We start from the raw sequence: 18863 nt of genomic DNA on the forward strand, positions 1-18863 counted from the left end.
AATATCATAGAAGAAAATTTTCCCAACCTAAAGAAGGGCATGCCCATAAAGGTACAATATTTTATGACAAAGTAAAATTTAAACAAAGTCTATCCACAAATCCAGCCCTACAGAAGGTACTAGAAGGAAAAACTCCAACCCAAGGAAGTTAGTTACACCCCCAAAAACATAGGCAATAGATAATTTCACACCAACAAAAAACTCAAAGAAGGGAAGGACACATACACACACACTCACACACACACACACACACACTCACAAACACTACCATCATCATCGCCACCACCACCACCAACAAAATAACAAGAATTAACGATCAATGTCATTATATCCCTCAATATCAATTTGGACTCAATTTGCCAGTAAAGACACAGGCTAACAGAATCCATCCTTTCTGCTGCATGCAAGCACTTTAACAACAAAACCCTCCCTCCAGAACCCTCACAAACTTTTAAAAGTATAATATACATATATAAATGTATACATGAAGAACTTACACAATTCTATGGGACATAGCCACATAACCAAATCTGATATCACAAAGTAACATTTCCAGTGTGCTAAAAACTCCCTTCACATCCCCTCCCAGTCCCATTTGACCCTGCCACAACATGTATGGTCAATACTCTATAGAGTAGAATTCTGTGTTCAGAATTGTATCATCCCTAAGCTATGTTCAAGGCTGCACAGAGCCCTTGTCTCCACCTGTGTCACATCATTTCTCCTTATTTTTGAGTTATGGGATACCATCCTAAGGATTTTTCAGTGGATCATGTTTGGTGATCAAAGACAAAGAATGAATCTTCAGGTCTGGAGGGGATATTAGAGACACAGTATTACTCTGTCTCCCTCAATGTATAGAAAGAAAGCTGATCACACAAGTAGGTAATGAGGTTCAGGTTCATATCTTTCTGCTACACAGCAATGTCTGCCTATGTACCTTCTAATTCATCTACGGAAGGAGGAGCAGAAAAACCAACTCCCTTACATGGATGCTACCCTTATAAGAAGGCGGCAGACCTGTGATATTCTCCCAGCAGAGTCCACCCCTGCCCCTGAGTCACAGAAAGTTTCTGAGCACAGTTTAACAGAACTTACTTTCCTCATTCATCTATCTGTTCTCCATCAATTCAGTTCTTTGCATTTTCCAACTGTCTACAGAATATGTATTTTGCGTTTCGTATCATTCTACTTTCTGGAGATAGATATATCAATAAATCAAATTATACTGTATCAAGATGACTCAGCGGGTAAGAGTACATGCCATCAAGTCTAATAATGACTTGAGTTCAATTCCCTGGAACCCACACAGTTGGAAGAGAGAACTGACTCCAAAAGGTGTCCTCTGATCTCTTCAAGGATGCCATGGCACATGTGTGCACCCCCAGAACAAACAATAAGTAGGCAAATGTAATGAAAAACTTAAAGGAAAACTCATGTTCTCATCCAGCTTGCATTTTAATGGAGTCAAGAAATAAGACAAATCAGAATCTATATGTTGAAGGAGGTAGTGTCTGGAGTGCTGGGAAAACCAAAGCAGAGAAAATACAAGGGGCTCAGCAAGCTAGGGTCCCACTGAGGTAGTGCTCTGATTTGAATATTACACTAGTTGGGGCTCTCCAGAGGAAGAGACCTCTAGAATACAAACTAGAAGGTTAATTGGACTGACTTACATGATGGAGCCAGGTAGTCCAGGAATGGCTGTCAGCATGCTGGAGAAGCAGAGACCCCAGGAGCTGCTCAATCCAAGCAGCTCCATGTTTCAACAGCCCCAACCTGGCACCGGTGGCATGAGCGCTCCCTGAAAGAGTCACTTGTATTCAGGTCACATGAAATGGCCAAAGAAACTGCAGTTAGATGGCAGCAGATGATGGCAGCAACCACTGACCCAGTAAGAAAGGCACTGGCCCACTCACTCACACAGCCAGGGCTTCCTTCCATCACCCAGTCTTGTGTGCAATCTGTCACTCATTACTGAAAATGCCCCCACAGACACACAGAGACCCTAGACCTCTCTTAATCCAGTCTAGCTGACAACCACCAACACAAATGTGAAATGTTCCTCCACACCAGGCTTATGTGTTAAAGCTTATGTCCTAGCTGGTGATACTACACTGAGAAGTTCTAGACACTTCTAGAGAGGTGACGCCTATCTGGAGAAAGTGGGTGTCTAGGGGTAGTTCCTTGTGTTATCTTGTCACTGGCCCTTTCCTTCCTTCCTTCCTTCCTTCCTCCCTTCCTTTCTTCCTTCCTTCATTTCTTCCTTCCTTTCTTCCTTTTCTCTCTCTGCTTCCTGTCCAGCAGGAATATACTCCTGTCAAAGTGGTGGTTTGCTGATGCCTATAGATCCAAGAACCATGGACTGAGTCCTTTGAAAATGTAAACAAGACAACTGTGTCCTCTCTTTAAGGGGTTTCTGTCTGGTATCTGGTAATGATGATAAAGTTTACCCATGCAGGTAGCATATAATCAAATTCCTGAAGTGGGTAAAGGGGTAAATCATGATGGTGTAGGAATGGAAAGCACCCCAGCAGAGACACCAATAGACTCCAGGTGGATGGAGCAGTAGGAACAAAGAGGAAAGTAGTTGACAAAACAGTACCAGGGAACCAAAAGTGTAGTCTTGTGTGTTACCATCAGAGCTCATTCTGCTATGTGAAAACAATGCGAGCCCCTGAGAGTTTATGCCAAGGATGCTATATTGTAATGGCTAAATAGGAGCACCCTGTCAACTCCATGGAGCTCGTTCTAAGAGAGGTAAGGTGAAAGCAGGGATTCCTGCTAATTGCGGGTTCTAATACCACAGAGGAAAAACTTGGGGATTAATCCTGTCACATTGAGTGGTAGAAGTAGTTATGTTGGGGCTCATTTCAGCCTAAAGGTGTTTGGTTACCACAAAGATGAGTCTATCCAAATGTGGTGGTAGAAATACAGCTGAGATGTACACACTGAGGGACTTTATCTCTTCTTGAATGCAAAGGTTATGACTAAGCTGAAAACTGCACAGGAGAACTGGTATCCCGTGTCCTTTGAGCTGATTCATTGTCTTCCTGGTCTTTGGGATGCCTGGATCCTTCATATACGTTCATGCTGTGAGAAACCCACACAATAGAGGTGGGTCCAGGCACCTGAGGTCCAGCAGACAACAGTCCCCACAGAATCCAGCAGACAGTCCCCACAGAATCCAGCAGACAGTCTCCACAGAATCCAGCAGTCTCCACAGAATCCAACAGACAGTCCCCACAGAATCCAGCAGACAACAGTACCCACAGAATCCAACAGACAGTCCCCACAGAATCCAACAGACAGTCTCCACAGAATCCAACAGTCTCCACAGAATCCAGCAGACAGTCCCCATAGAATCCAGCAGACAGTCCCCACAGAATCCAACAGACAGTCTCCACAGAATCCAACAGACAGTCTCCACAGAATCCAACAGACAGTCTCCACAGAATCCAACAGTCTCCACAGAATCCAGCAGTCTCCACAGAATCCAGCAGACAGTCTCCACAGAATCCAGCAGTCCCCACAGAATCCAGCAGACAGTCCCCACAGAATCCAGCAGACAGTCTCCACAGAATCCAGCAGACAGTCCCCACAGAATCCAGCAGACAGTCTCCACAGAATCCAGCAGACAGTCCCCACAGAATCCAGCAGACAGTCTCCACAGAATCCAGCAGACAGTCTCCACAGAATCCAGCAGACAGTCTCCACAGAATCCAGCAGACAGTCCCCACAGAATCCAACAGACAGTCCCCACAGAATCCAGCAGACAGTCCCCACAGAATCCAGCAGACAGTCTCCACAGAATCCAGCAGACAGTCTCCACAGAATCCAACAGACAGTCTCCACAGAATCCAGCAGACAGTCTCCACAGAATCCAGCAGTCCCCACAGAATCCAGCAGACAGTCCCCACAGAATCCAGCAGACAGTCTCCACAGAATCCAGCAGACAGTCCCCACAGAATCCAGCAGACAACAGTCTCCACAGAATCCAGCAGACAGTCCCCACAGAATCCAGCAGACAGTCTCCACAGAATCCAGCAGACAGTCTCCACAGAATCCAGCAGACAGTCTCCACAGAATCCAGCAGACAGTCCCCACAGAATCCAACAGACAGTCCCCACAGAATCCAGCAGACAGTCCCCACAGAATCCAGCAGACAGTCCCCACAGAATCCAGCAGACAGTCTCCACAGAATCCAACAGACAGTCTCCACAGAATCCAGCAGACAGTCTCCACAGAATCCAGCAGACAGTCCCCACAGAATCCAGCAGACAGTCTCCACAGAATCCAGCAGTCCCCACAGAATCCAACAGACAGTCCCCACAGAATCCAGCAGACAGTCTCCACAGAATCCAGCTCTTGGTAATTTCAGTCCAGGCACAAGAATGAAGACAGAGATTTGGACTTCCGAGTGTCTTTTCCCTCAATCTCGTCCTAATGAAAACCACAAAATGAGGTGGTCTTCGATTTACCCAGTATTAAGAGGACCACAAGCAATTTCTGTGGAAATACACTTGGACCATGACTCCAAAGACATTTCACAGAAAAAAAAGAGATCAAGATTGCCTGAGCATGCTGGCATTTCTTTAAAGTATTCATTTATATTAAAGTTTTTCTTTAAAGTATTCACTGGGAAAAATAAATGTTGGGTAGTGGGCACCCTCAGACAGCCCCGAGTGATGCTGATGAGGCCTCAGATGTAGAGACTCGTCCCTCTCCAACAGCAAAGGGCAGAGACGAAGCTGCAAAGGTGAATGTGGCAGAGAGGAGCTAGTAGGAGGGGAGCCTGGTGGAGGGGAGCTGGTGAGGCTGATGTGTCCTCTCTACTGACAAGCATCGTGGCTGACAGACGACGATGAGATGAGTAAGTGGAAATCTCACCCTGGCTTTGAGTTCTGAAAGGCAGCTTTCTCTCCATCAAAGCGGTGATGTGCAGCTGTAATAGGGCCCAGGGGACTTTAACAGAGCTAAACAGAGCCATGGATTTGAGGGCAGCTGGAGTTTACCTAATCTCTCCTACTTCCTTCAGAATTTGGAAGAACAAAAATAGTTTATACTACTTATCAACAACACCATCAGAAGAAAATAACATACAATTTATTGAAGGGCTCCTGGACCACACAGTGAGCTGAACAATTTGTATACACCCTTGTAGCTATTTGCTACATACTTTCCAGTGTGTTTATTGTCTTACACACTGACTTCCTAGACAGCATTCACTTGGAAAGAATACCCTGTCTTAAGCTAGAGAACTACTCTTATGTGGCTAGAGCATGTTTATCTGGTCTCAAGTCTGTCTAACAGTGTCTGAGAATTGATAGCCCTTTGGATCAGCCTCTACCTCATGACTTAGAGGGGTGGGAATGTAAACACCTTAGGAGACTAAATCCTTCAGTTCCCTTCTGCTTCTGTGATGTTGCTACATTTTTCAAAGAAACCCTGTGGGGTTAAGATAAAGTTCCTCCCCTGGCTTGATGTCTCACACCTCATAGTGTTCCTCCTGTCCCTGGCTGTCTTGGTTTTCCAAGATTGCATTCTTTTTTTCATTCATTACATATCCGAACACTTTCCATATTCTGTTGATTTCAGAGTTTCGGGGGCTAGCCTAAAACATGGTCTTATATAGGCTCTGCTCCTACCTTCACATGTTCAGGAGGATAAACCCCATTTCAGAGACGTGGAAACTTTGAGTGGACATCAGTAGCCAGGACATAACTTGGCTTTCAAATTTGTCCTTTCTCTGCTCTATTGTACTGATTTATATACATAACTTGTCTTATGTTTTTACCTGATACGTGTCTTGGGAATCTCCATATCCCTTGGCTTATGAAGGCTTGGTGAACGGTCAAGCAAGAACTCATAGCAACTCAGAACCTAAAGTAAAGATGGTCTTCAACATGACATCTTCCCATTATAGAATGCAGTGGATTAAAGGTAACCTGGGTTCTTTGACATTGCACTCACGGAAGGCTGGAGTCTAGTGTATCTCTCCTTGAATCTTGGCTAGCCTAAAACATCTGTGACATAAGAACTTAGGAGGTGTGATCTGAAACTAGCATCTGGCTTAGTCTTTTGGAACCCTAAAAATCCATGTAAAAAGCCAACCTGTCCTAGTACTTCAGGTAGCCACTGAAGAGTTCATGATCAAACAAAGATGTCCAACAGCCTCTGACCTTTAAAGCCATCCCAGCTGGGTCCTCTGCATCACAGAACAGAGATGAGTCATTCATACCAGACCTTGTCTGAATTCATGACATGCAAAATCCATTATTAGAAACCAAAAAAAACCTATTTAAATAGCGCTAAGTTTTGGATAGTTTTTATATCAACGATGATCGTTAATACTCAGACACGTGGATTGGTATGGGAAGCAACTGGGTTGATCCATAGTCACTAGCATGAGCATCCTCATCAGAACCTGGGTTGGTCCAGGTATCACTCACACTAAGCATCCTAAGCATTTCCACACCACACTTCTATCTGCCTCTTTCTCAAGCTTCCTCACCCTGGCCTTGAACTTGAGAAATGATGAAATATTTAGAGTATCATCCACTCAAATCTGACTTTTAACACTTGATCTGAGATAGGGGACTGCTATTTGGGATCAACTAATCCTGGTTGATCCCAACTGGGATCAACTAAAACTGGTTCTGGAGTCTGTGTCCCCTCAGCAACAAAAATATTTCATTTTACTTTCTAATTACCCTATAATTATCTGACTGTTGTGGATGGAACTCTAACACCAGCACACATCAAGACGTGTTCTCATTTGAATAAAAGGCATTACTTAGGCATTTCATTTCATTCTCCCTTAACATTGCCATTCCTCCACCTTGGACAAGACACAGGCTCTCCAAGCTTCCTAGCCTAATTTCTGAAATAGGATGGTTGACTTATGAAGCATTTTATGCTCTCCCTACAATAGTGACTTACTCAGAGGGCAGGTTTTTTGTGGCCCTCTGCACATGCTCATGTTATAAATCATCCTACATACAATACACACACACACACACATACACACACACACACACACTAGTCTTCTTCTACAGCACAGGCACTGTGCAGAAAGCCCAATATAGGCTGTGAGCTGGGCACTGAGGCAGATCTGTGCCATTTACTACCTGAGTGACCTTGAACAATATATTTACCTCTCAAATACAAAGTTTGCTTCCACACAAAATGAGAATTTTCATGCTTACCATGGACAGCAGTAGGTAAGAACAGCTGATGACCAAGTTGACTAAAGAGGAAGAGCAGTGACTGCTGATATTCTTAGCCTGAAGACTGCTTTTGTAAATAATTCATGGTACTACTTACTTCTACTTACATCTAATAGGTCTGAAGCAAAAATTATGACCCTATAAACAGACAGCTTAAAGAATGCTATCAATTACTACACCCAAAGTAATAGGGCATGCTCATTTTGAGTCCACGGGAAAGCGAACACTTTACAAGTCACAGCACAGAGCTTCTTCCCAATCCCAGCCTGTCAAAGAGGCAAGGCTCTCATGCAGGCCTGGCAGGCCTCCTTCAGCGTTGGTCTGAGGTCATTGTCTCCTCCCTCAAAAGCCTTTGAAGAAATGTCAACAGAGAAGCAGGACTCAGACATTTCCACAGTCTGCCCAGTTAGCTGGGGCATGATAAGCCTTGTTCATCTTAAAATCCCTATGTCAGTCAGCAAAATCTGGTTCATAGCCAAGCAAGAGAGGAGCCAGGATCCTGGCACTGCATGAGGATGCCAACCCACAGGAGTGGCCTCAGTACTACTTGATCTGCCCAGCACTTTGCCTTATCTTGTTGCTACACCCCCACCCCAGCTTTCTCAAGGGGTGCCAGAGATAACGCTCATTTTTCTCATTCTTCTGATGAAAAAAACAACTTAAGGGAGAAAGGGAGGGAGGGAGAAAGACTGAGACAGAGAGAGAGGGGGGAGAGAGAGAGAGAGAGAGAGAGAGAGAGAGAGAGAGGAGACTGGCCTTCAGTTCACTTTATCTTTTTTCCATTTTATTTAGTCTGAATTCATAGGAAGTGAATACTCTGGATGATCCTGCCCATAGTCAGGTTTTCTCCACCACAGTTAAATCTCTCTGGAGATGCCTTCACAGATACATTCAGAGGTGCCTCCCAGGTGACTCCAAATCTCATCAAATTGACAAGGATGGTTAACCATCTCATCATCTCAAAGCACAATACCAAGGCAGCTGTTAAGGTGTATTGAATGACTGAATGGGTGATGAAATGAATGAATGATGTGCGGAGTGCAGAGGCTAGCTTTTATTTATTCCACTACTGACATTGCCTCTCCCTCACATACTGAATTCATATCGAAGTGTAGAGAGCAAAAACGAGTTTTAAAACCCTTGCCATCTACACTCTGTACCTAAAATCACTCCCCCCCCAGTTCCATTTTATGAGGAAGAAGGAAAGTGAAAAAGCAGGAGTTCACCCAAGTTCCCAGACAATGGGATGATAACGACAGGGTTCAAACACTTCCAAAAGTCTAGGTCTTTCTGCCCTGTGGTAGCATTTCTCATGATTGGGGGAGGTGCCAGCTGGTAGAGAAACAAAAAGGATGGGGTTTGTGACCCTCAGTCAAATTCCCTATCTGTTGAATGGCATCTAAGCCTCTTTAGATGGATGAGAGCCTCTCTTCCTGTCCCAGAGATTCTAGAATACAGACAAGCCATCACTCGACAGTTTGCCGGGGCAACCTCTCCCTCTCCTGGCACCACCCAAGACAGATAAATCAGTTCTCAAGTTGGCTCTGAAGCAACTGTTGACAAAAGCTTCCTTGGCCTCTCTTTTCAGGGAAATATTAAAAATGAATCTGCAGAATTTGCGTTTGCATGAGAAGCACTGGATATGGCAACTGCAGAGGTGGGTACCAGTTTGGAATTTTAAATCACATCAGAGGAATTTGCACAGGAGAAAAGGGAGGGGTGGTTATCATATAGAACAATAATTAGTAACCAGAGAAAATTTCTAAAATTAGCATCACAGGTTGGTGAGGGTTCTGGAAAGCCCCAGATTGCTGGCACACACAGCCTGTGCCATTTCTCTCCATCACCATGGATCATCAGGTCAAACCAGCCCAGAGCAGAACCTAGCAGATTTCTGCCTGGAGTGAGTGTCAAGGGCGTAAGTTGAAAGACAGATGCAGGTTTGGTCTCTGCACAGAGTAACTCTTAAACATCAGGCAGCTGTTACCGGCCCCATTTCCCTTCTCACCTGAGGTTCAAAAATATCTCAAGAAATACTTGACTCAATCTGAAGGGATGGGGTTGGAGCTCTTTATCCTGAGCATACATACCCTGGGAGATCTTATTTTCTGCAAAGCTTCCAACCTCAGTGAAGATAATGTGGAGCAGGGTCAGAAACTCCATTTTTATCTGCTTCGGACATGTCACTGTCCTTCTGTATCTGTGTCTCATGCCTGGCTTCACATCCTTTACCCTCTAACACCTGGGGAGAGGCTGACATTTTACTCAGACCACTCGAGAATCTCAGAGGGAATGGAAGTGGATGACACTCTCTGTGTGCATGTGTGCATGTGTGTGTGTGTGTGTGTTCACATGAGTGTGTGTATGTATTTGCATATGTGTGTGTTCATATGAGTGTGTGTGTATGTTTGTATGTGTGTATGTGGGTGTGAGTGCATGTGAGTGTGTGTATGTATTTGTATATGTGTGTGTGTTCATATGAGTGTGTGTGTATGTTTGTATGTGTGTATGTGGGTGTGAGTGCATGTGAGTGTGTGTATGTATTTGTATATGTGTGTGTGTGTGTGTGTGTGTGTGTGAGTGTGTGTGTGTGAGGGGGGGCAAGGTCTCATGTATCCCAGGTTGGCCTTGAACACTGTGCAACCAAGGATAACTTTGAACTCCTTGATCTTCCTGCTTCCACCTCCAAAGTGTGGTCTATGCTAACACACCCAGCCCCTGCTTCCTTTTTAAAATAAACAGACAGAAAATATTCTAGAATTTTTAAGAGTTAAGATGTGTTCTTGTGGGGCTCCTAACACTGGGGGTGAGGATGCCTGCTCTTGGGAATCTTTTCCTCCTCCTGGGATGCCTCATCTAGGCTTGATATGAGGGTTGTGCCTAGACTTATTGTAACTTGTTATGCCATGTTTGGTTGGTATCCCCAAGAGACCTGCGTTTGCTCTCTGTCTCTCTCTCTCTCTGTCTCTCTCTCTCTCTCTCTCTCTCTGTGTGTGTGTGTGTGTGCATGTGAGAGAGACAGAGACAGAGACAGAGAGACAGAGAGACAGAGAGAGAGAGAGAGAGGAAGTGTGGAAGTGTAGATCTGAGGGAGGGAGGTTGGGGGAAGACTGGGAAGAGTAGAGGGAGAAACTGCTGTGGTTAGTATGTAATATATGAGGGAATAATAAAAGAAAAGACCCAACTAAACAGCAAATGTTCTAGGATTTTTAAGGGTAAAGATTTATAAAAAACATTCCATCCCAATCTTATTCCACACCTAGGGGTATATACTATCTCTGCTCCCATTTGGTTTTAAGGACCGGGTCACATTTTGCAGCTCCGTCTGACCTAGAACACATTGTGTAGCTGGTTTCAAACTCAGAACCTCTGCATCTCACATGTACAATCCAACAAAGATGAGGTGCAATAGAAGGACCTATGTCACGACCTGGGGCATCAGGATACCACAGGACTCATTCCACATCTGTACCCATTTCCTCAAGACTTTGCAGAGGAGTGGTGATAGGGAATCACAGGGTAGGAGAACAATAGAGGAAAACACTCAACACTCACCCCTTGCCTCTGCACACATGTGTACACATATGCAGGTGTATCTGTGCATCTGTGCACACCACACACACACACCCCTCATCCAGCACATCAAGGTCCTTGAGATCTGACTAGGTGTGGTGGGAATGAAGAAAGAACAGGTACACGACACTCAGTTACCCAGGAGAGCTGGGATCAGATGGACTGTGCTACCCTGATGGTTCCACCTACCACTGCACAGCCACTGGGAACTTGCTGCTGTTATTATGCCCACCACAGAGGGAGGAGTTCCACAGTCTCCATAGGAGCTGTCCCTGAGCAAGCAGTCTCAAGCTGTAAGCATCCAGGAAGGGCAAGCTGCAACTGCAGGTTTTGCACACACTGCCCACACTCACAGTCAGATCAGTGGAAGGCTTTGACAGACTCCCATGGGCCTGAGACCTTGATCCTTGGCAGGGTGTACCCTTCTCAATAATACACATCACTCAAGACTTGCTTGCCCAGCCCCCCAACAGACATACACCCACAGAATGAGAAGTATAGTCCCACTGCGCTTCTATTTGAGCCAAAGTACTATCTGTCAACATGGTAATGAAAGATAAATGATTTCAGAATATCTTATAGAAAGATAAAAGGGGGCACTGGGTCTGTCTGTGTGGTTCCAGAAGCACAATATTTGAGTTTGCTTGAAGGCTGAGTGAATCATGTCTATTTTCGACATCTGAAGGTGGAGATGGTGGGTGGACTTGGATAGAGAAGAACAGGGTCCCCTTTGCCGAACTAAATGCTGAAGCTTCTAAGACCTGAATAATCTGAGTGAAAACAAGAAGTATTTCAAAAAAAAAACATGAGACACTGACTCTCCCAAAGAACTGTGAACCTCAGAAATCCTTGTTTGGGTCAGCAAGCATTGTGGCTGCCACCTTGCGTCTTTCCAAGGCCTGCCCAGAAGTAAAGCTTTGAGGGGCTGTGAGTAGCATTCATTCCTCCTACAACCTCTCAGAGTGTCCTGTCAGGAGTGATGAGTCTACTGGGGAAGCAGAAAACCTATAACGTCCTTGAGAGCTGGTGGTCCTTAGTCCATGATAGAATCCTGGATGCTGGAGGCGCTGGCTGTGAGATGAGCAAATGGATCAGTGCTGCCACTGCCACAGGGCAAATCAACTCAGTGGCAAGAGGGAAGACCGAGAGACTGCTACTAGAAGGTGCCCATCAGTGTGGGTCTCCCCACATCTGTTAAGCCAATTCGGACAGTTCTTTGGGTGCGGGTCCCTAATCAGGTGATTCTAATATGTGAGAAGCTGCCATTAAAACCAACTATGATCCATGATATTTGGACACGTCAAGACGACCAACAACAGACCCCTGCTCCAGAGCTGACCCTACCTTCCATAGTGTGTGTGATGTACTCAGGGTTTACTGAATAGCAGGATGTTTTACTTCCTAGCAACAGCCACCCACTGTTTTGCTCTGGCCAGGCACAATAGGAACAAATCCTTCTGAGCATACAGGCATCAAGAGTTTCCACATTGTTGGGCTTCCAAATCCGAAGTGATGTGTGCACATGTGGCTTCTGAAGCATATGACTTTCTGCACAAAAGAGTTTTACATAATAAAGTCCTTGACACCTCCAGTAATGCATGCATCTGGGTCAAAGCTGCCTGCCAGGGAAAGTGATCCTCGTTATTAACAAAATGAATCAGTATGGAAACTTAGGAGACTTTCATTTTGACATGGAGTAAAAAATACTTGAAGTTTCTCTGGCCCAACTCCCCCATTTTAAGAGAAAGACTCGCCTATGTATCCAAAGTCACACAGAAAGTGACTGAGCATTTAGCAGAACCAGGGGCTTCTATCCTTTGAATTATTTGCCCCCAGGCAGTATGTGTTCATCCACCAGACAGACGATTATCATCCCACTCCATATCTCTTGAATTCTTGCCTTCCTCTGGTGGATTCTGATGCCCTGTGTTACCGTCCCCAGCATCCTTTGGGCTGTGGGACCACAATGTTCTGCTGATAAATATCCATAGAAGGGAGTTCATCTTAACACAAGCACTTGGAGTAGTTTTAAAGCTGATTTGGGTAACCTCCACCACCATTCCACCTCATTAAAGTGAGTTACCAGGAGCAAACTTGCGCACACTCATTGAGATGAAATCTTCCCGGCCCTTACTGTCTGACCCGTGAGACGAGAGAACACATCCCCAGAGGCATAGCATTCCCGGTTTCACACCGCTCTTCCACTCCACACTGAGTTAAATCTTTATACTGGGTTATGTCTTTTTGGATTATTTTATCCCATAGTTTAGTCTTTCAGGTCTTCTGGGTGTTTGTCATGGGCCGCTATGGCCACCAAAGCTGTTATATGAGACAAGTAAAGAGAACCGATGCCAAAGGCATGCACAAGAGACTTCTGGTGCAAAGAAGAGCTATTTCTAGGACAGAATCTAAGGTGTATAGCTTCATTTATGAATGGTCTCGTTCTATTATCTACCTGAAGGCACATACTGTGCACACAAGACAGGCGTGTTTTCATTATCATTGACTCAAAGAAGGAAAAGAACTGAATCAACAAGAATGGAATCTTTACCACACAGTTCACCTCTGTTCTGAAGGCCTGTTGCACTTGAGGCATTCTTATCTCAGGTCTCACCTTCTACGGCTCAGAAGCAGCCTCTTCCAAGTTAGCCACCCTCCTTCATGCTTGTTTTCTTAAGCTGTGCATTTCATCACTTATCCCCAAAATCTAGTTGACTATTCTTTGTGCTTTTAGCCTCTACGTTTTGGAGAGGTCTATGACTCAATCCTAGATCTACTGTGTTTGTGCATGAGTGCATATTGTGTGCATCTGTATGTATGTTCATATTATATGTATGTGCATGTATACTTACATGTGTGTTGCATTTGAGTGTATGTGTGTCTGTGTTGCATGCAGGCATGTGTGTTTACATTACATATGTGTGTATGTTTGTGTTGCATGTGAGCATTGTGTGTGTGTGTGTTGCTGGGGCCATGCTTAGCCAAATGGAGGCCAGAGCAGGACATTGGGACATGGGATGTTCTTCTCTTGCTCTCCATTGCTTTAAGACAGTCTCTCACTTACCCAGAAGCTTGCCTTTCTGTATAAGCTGTCTGGCTAGCAACCACTAGAGATCCACCTGTCCCCACTCTACAATAATGGGGTTAAAATCATATACAAACGTGCCTGGCCTTTTACATGGATGCAGGAGATTTGAACTCAGGTTCTCATGCTTGCATAGCAAGTGCTCTTAGCCACTGAGCCAACTGCCCTATCCCCATCCTTTTCTGCATTTTGTATACACCTGGTTCCCTGACGATCTCAGTGAGTCACTGATTCCTCATATCTGGAGGCTGGTCCTCTCCTTTGAACTTCCGAGTATTGATTCAATGGCCTACTTTGGTTCCCATGTGGGCATGTAATGGCCAGCTCCAACTCAACATGAATAAAAGTGAGCTCTTCTTTGTTCCTTTTCCTTTCAGCTCCGTTCTTTCAGTTATCCAGGTCACATCAATGGGAGACAGCTTTGTTAATCCATACTTGGGTATGGACAACATTCTAGGACATGCAGGAATCCCAGGATAAAGGAAACCTGAATTTCTAAATAAGCTACAGCCACCCATCAAAGAGACCCACCAGCCACTAGACGGCTAATAAGAACATTCTGCATTCTAGAAGCCACTGTTTTTGGACATCCTTGTCTCAAGCAGTTTGTTTACCTCTATGCCCTAACTAACACAGGAAGTAGAAACTGTGACTGTAGAAACCACTCTTTTAATAAGTCTGAGTGTGTGGGAAGGAGAGGAATAAATAAGACAGTTGCTGCAATGTTTTATCGCAAAGGCGAGAGGAAGGTTGGCTGCAAGGGAAGCTGCGGGACTGCGCTCAGCTCCCTTTGCTCTGGCTCAATCAATTTGCTCGTGTCCACCAGGGAATTCATGCCTTGTAGAACCTTGAGGCAGGATAGACCTAGCTGGGCCTGACTAACTGAGTCCCCTGTTCCACTGTCTCCTTTTCTGGAAGTAATATACACTATAAAATTTAAAATGGTGTGTAAGTGACCTAGTTGTAGGAAGTACATGTTGGATTTTTAACTTCTTTACATTTTATTTTTAAAGAAAATTGTGTGTATGTGTCTCTGTGTGAGTTCCTGTGTGTAGGTACACACACAGACACTGGTGTATGCATGTGTAATCTATGTGTGGAGATCAGAGGACAGCCTTGAGTGTAGGACCTGATGCCTTCCACCCTTTGGGTGAGATGTGGTCTCTCATGACCTAGAACTTCACCATGTACACTAAGATGACTGGCTGATGAGTTTCCAGGGACCCTCCTGCCTCTGCCTGCAAAATCAGTGACCTTCCACACATGGCTTTTTGTGTGGCTTCTGAGGATACCTTCAGGCCCTTATGCTTGCCCAGACATGTACTGTATTTACTGAGCCTACACCCAGTTCTGATTATTTAATGCTTACATGAACACCATTCTAAATGAACCACCCATGCCCAGGATTGCCTCTTATAACAAAAGGAACACATATGCACTGTGCATTAAAGGGTGCAGAGAAGAGCAAGGGGACATCTTAAAATAACAACAGCTCTCAGTCACTAAGCTCTTCAAATGTTCCTGTTCTATGCAAGGGCTGTCTGCAAAACCTGCAAACCAAGTCTCACCACTATCAGCAACACTTTCCAGTTCCTGGGCCGAACTTATATGGGTTAGTCTCATATAAATTAGACTTTGACAGTTTGCCCTTGACTGGCTTTTTACTTCTGTCAAGAGCCATTCATAAAGACTCAAGTTAGGAGGAAATGCTGAGTTGTATGTCAAAAATTGAAAAAGGCTGAAACTTAAAAATGGATCCACATTTATAAAGTACTGAAATCAATTCTTCATACATATCTTTTAGACCCTCAAAAGGTTATAACACCTAAGAAGCTTGACCAATAAAGTTGTGAAAATCTGTAAGCCTTATATCTAAAGCAAAAATTACCCTGGGTTTGGGGCATAGTAAATATTGTAAATGAACACTGCATGGTACTAATTAAAGAATTCTATGTGTTTGTTAAAATGGCAAGTGAAAGTCATATTGAGAGCCTGAGTGCCTTTAGGATTTTGGTGATGGATGACTCACCAAAGCTGAGCTGGATACTTAACACACTGTGGCAGTTTGAATGTAATTGGCCCCCATAAGCTCATAGGGAGTGGTACTATTAGGAGGTGTGGCTTTGTTGGAGTAGGCATAACCTTGTTGGAAGAAGTGTGTCAGTGTGGAGGTGGACTTTGAGGTCTCATATATGCCCAAACCAATGTCTGAGACTATTTCCTGTTGCCTTCTGATCAAGATGTAGCCAGCACCAGGTCTGCCTAAATTCTGCCATGCTCCCCACCATAATGATAATGGGCGGAATCTTTGAACTGTAAGTGCCATCTCAATTAGATGGTTTCCTTTATAAGAGTTGCCAAGGTCATGGTGTCTCTTCATGGCAATAGAAACCCTAACTAAGACACACACCTATAAAGATGGGGACATAGATCAAGTTCAGAAATGATATCTGTGATCCTCAGAAAGCATGTGCCTTGGCCTGGCTTTCAGGAGAGAGAAGGGTGAAGGGATAAAAGTATAGGACCAAGGATTAGAGTGACACAGGAGATGCCTGTGAAGTACTGAGCTTCTCCCATGGTGAGAGTGTGACAAATATTAATACATGTTTGTAAGACTTTTTATAGCAATTTTGCCATTAGCCTAGAAGAGACAAGGCCCCTTGGGATTTGCGTTAGTCAGGGTTCCCAGACAAACAGATTCTATAGCATCTATTTGTCTAGATCTTATCATTTTAACCTTGTTGTTGTTGTTTTTAGCTGAACACAGGTCTGGTAGCTGCTAGACATCAAGTGCTCTGCCACTGAGCTACATCCCCAGCCCTTGTATGTATTTATCACGAGAGGCTTGTTCTAAAGAACTGGCTCACATGATCATGGCTGCTGAGCAGTCCTGTGATCTATTATCTGCAAGCTGGAGGCTCGGGAAAGCTGACAATGTAATTCAGTCTCAGTCCAAATGCCTGAGAACTGGAGAAACCAATGCTGTAAATCACAGCCCGGGGCTGGCACTGAAGAGCAGTGTCTCAGCTGAGGTGGTGAAGCAGGAAATGAAGAGCCAATTCCTCCTTCCTCTACCTGTTCTCTATTCTAGCACTCAGTGGTCAGCGTGAGGCCCACCCACATCAGAAAAGGCAATTTACTCTGCTGAGCCCACCCACTCAAGTAGGTGCTAATCTCATCCAGAAACACCCTCACTTTCATCCGTAGTCAGACAAGCCAGCAGATAGAATTACTACCTATCACACACGGCCACTGTCTCTCGATGAGGTTGTAACATGGCCCTGGTGAGAGTCTCTGAAGAGTGACGGAGGCTGAGACCAGGAGAGGTCACATTCTCAGCCCAGAGCCACATTTTCAGACCCAGTAGACTTTATAGGTAGATCCACCCATCATCAAAGAAAGGATGCCTGCTTCTTCCACTTACCCATGCAAAAGGGAGAGGTAGAAACAGCTGCTTACTCCAAATTGACTTGATATCTACGATCATAAGTGAGTATTTCACTGGCTAGAACTCCATCTATGACGCTCAAGGCCCACCTGTCAGTATGCAACAATGAGTTCAAGAAACAGTTATCTGGCCACTATAGGTACTTTCCCTGGGACAAAGGGAGGCAAACATATGGTCCCAAATAGAATGATGGTTAGAATTCAGTAATTCTCAAGTGGTTAGCTTACTGTTCATGGTAAGAAATATATTCACATACACATATACATATAAAAAGTGATGTGTGATGCACTTGAGATTTTCTATTCTGTTTCAAAATTACTTATTGGACCAACTTGCCAATTCTGTGGAGTACTCACTGGGTGGTCATATGTGGTTCTACAAATGACAGTTTGGGTTATCAGAATGGAATGATAGGAATCATATAGGTTAGCTGACTAACAAGTTAGGGCAATTTTTCTTGCTTGTTTTCTAGATTTAGCCTTCCTTCCTTTTGAACTTGTTCCTCTTCTCTGAACATTCAAAGTGCTTGTCTTGTATCTAAACAACTGCCAATCAGCAGCCTGGTATTGCTGGCATGGACTTGGACCCACCCGTGGACTTCTGCAGAAGACAACAAATGGAATGCACAATGGAGAAGGGGACAGCGTGCTAACATGGCTAAGGCCAGCCAGCCAGAAGGGACAAAGGCAAGATGTTCAAAGCTCACCTATCAGAAAGTTCTAGAAGGGAATCACAGACAAAGAGAGAAAGGAGAAGACATACCGGGAGAAAGGAGAAGACATACCGGGAAGAGCTTGGTGCCTTTCACAACTCCTTTTACTCTCCATCCTATCAACTTGGCTGAAAGAGCCACACCTCTCTGCCTCTGCCCTATTCAGCCCTTCCAGAACTTTTCTTTAATGTTTTCTCCCCGGTTTCCAAATCCCTACCTACAGGGATGTTGCAAAGATCATTCTCCTTTTTGTTTAGACCTTGCCTCTGGCAAGCCCATAACTTTCCCCACCAGGAAGAATGTCTTTGTAGACAAGAGGAGGTACCTCAATGCTTTCCCTGATGTTCCTTCCACACAGGAGGAGGAACGATGCCAGCAAGGAGCATGTATCATTAGCTGTCTTGCTTCTCATAGCTCATCCTTGCAAAAGCAGAGCATCAGGCTGCAGAAACCACCCATTGACCCTGCAACTGGCTCAAAAAGTTGACTGTCAGTAATTAGGAAGAAGTTATGTTAGCTACTGATACACTGTTGCAAACAAACATGAGACAACTACAATGTGATTGAGGAGGGCTCCTGGTTTCAAAAAGCTCTCAGTCGGCTGAGGTGGGGAAGGTGTGACAACTCAGAACATGGCTCCTGGGGCATAGGGCAGAGGTTTGTTTATGTAGCAGCAGATCAGGGGGCAGAGAATCGGAACACAGGCCAGGACCAGAGGCAGGTATAACCTTCACAGGCCTGCCTGCGGTGGCCTGTGTCCACAAGCCACGCCCTACCACCTACAGACTCTACAGCCTTCAAAATGGCACAACATGCTGA

General features: G+C 44.7%; 1 protein-coding gene across 2 annotated transcripts in view; it reads right to left on the bottom strand.

Annotated features, from left to right (window-relative positions):
- Tmem108 (transmembrane protein 108) overlaps nucleotides 1-18863 on the bottom strand; it is a 420643-nt gene that overhangs the window by 310134 nt on the left and 91646 nt on the right. The gene's annotated exons all lie outside the window — the stretch shown is intronic.

Source organism: Mesocricetus auratus, unplaced genomic scaffold (genome assembly GCF_017639785.1).
Source record: "Mesocricetus auratus isolate SY011 unplaced genomic scaffold, BCM_Maur_2.0 Super-Scaffold_100691, whole genome shotgun sequence".
NCBI classification, from domain to species: Eukaryota; Metazoa; Chordata; class Mammalia; order Rodentia; family Cricetidae; genus Mesocricetus; species Mesocricetus auratus.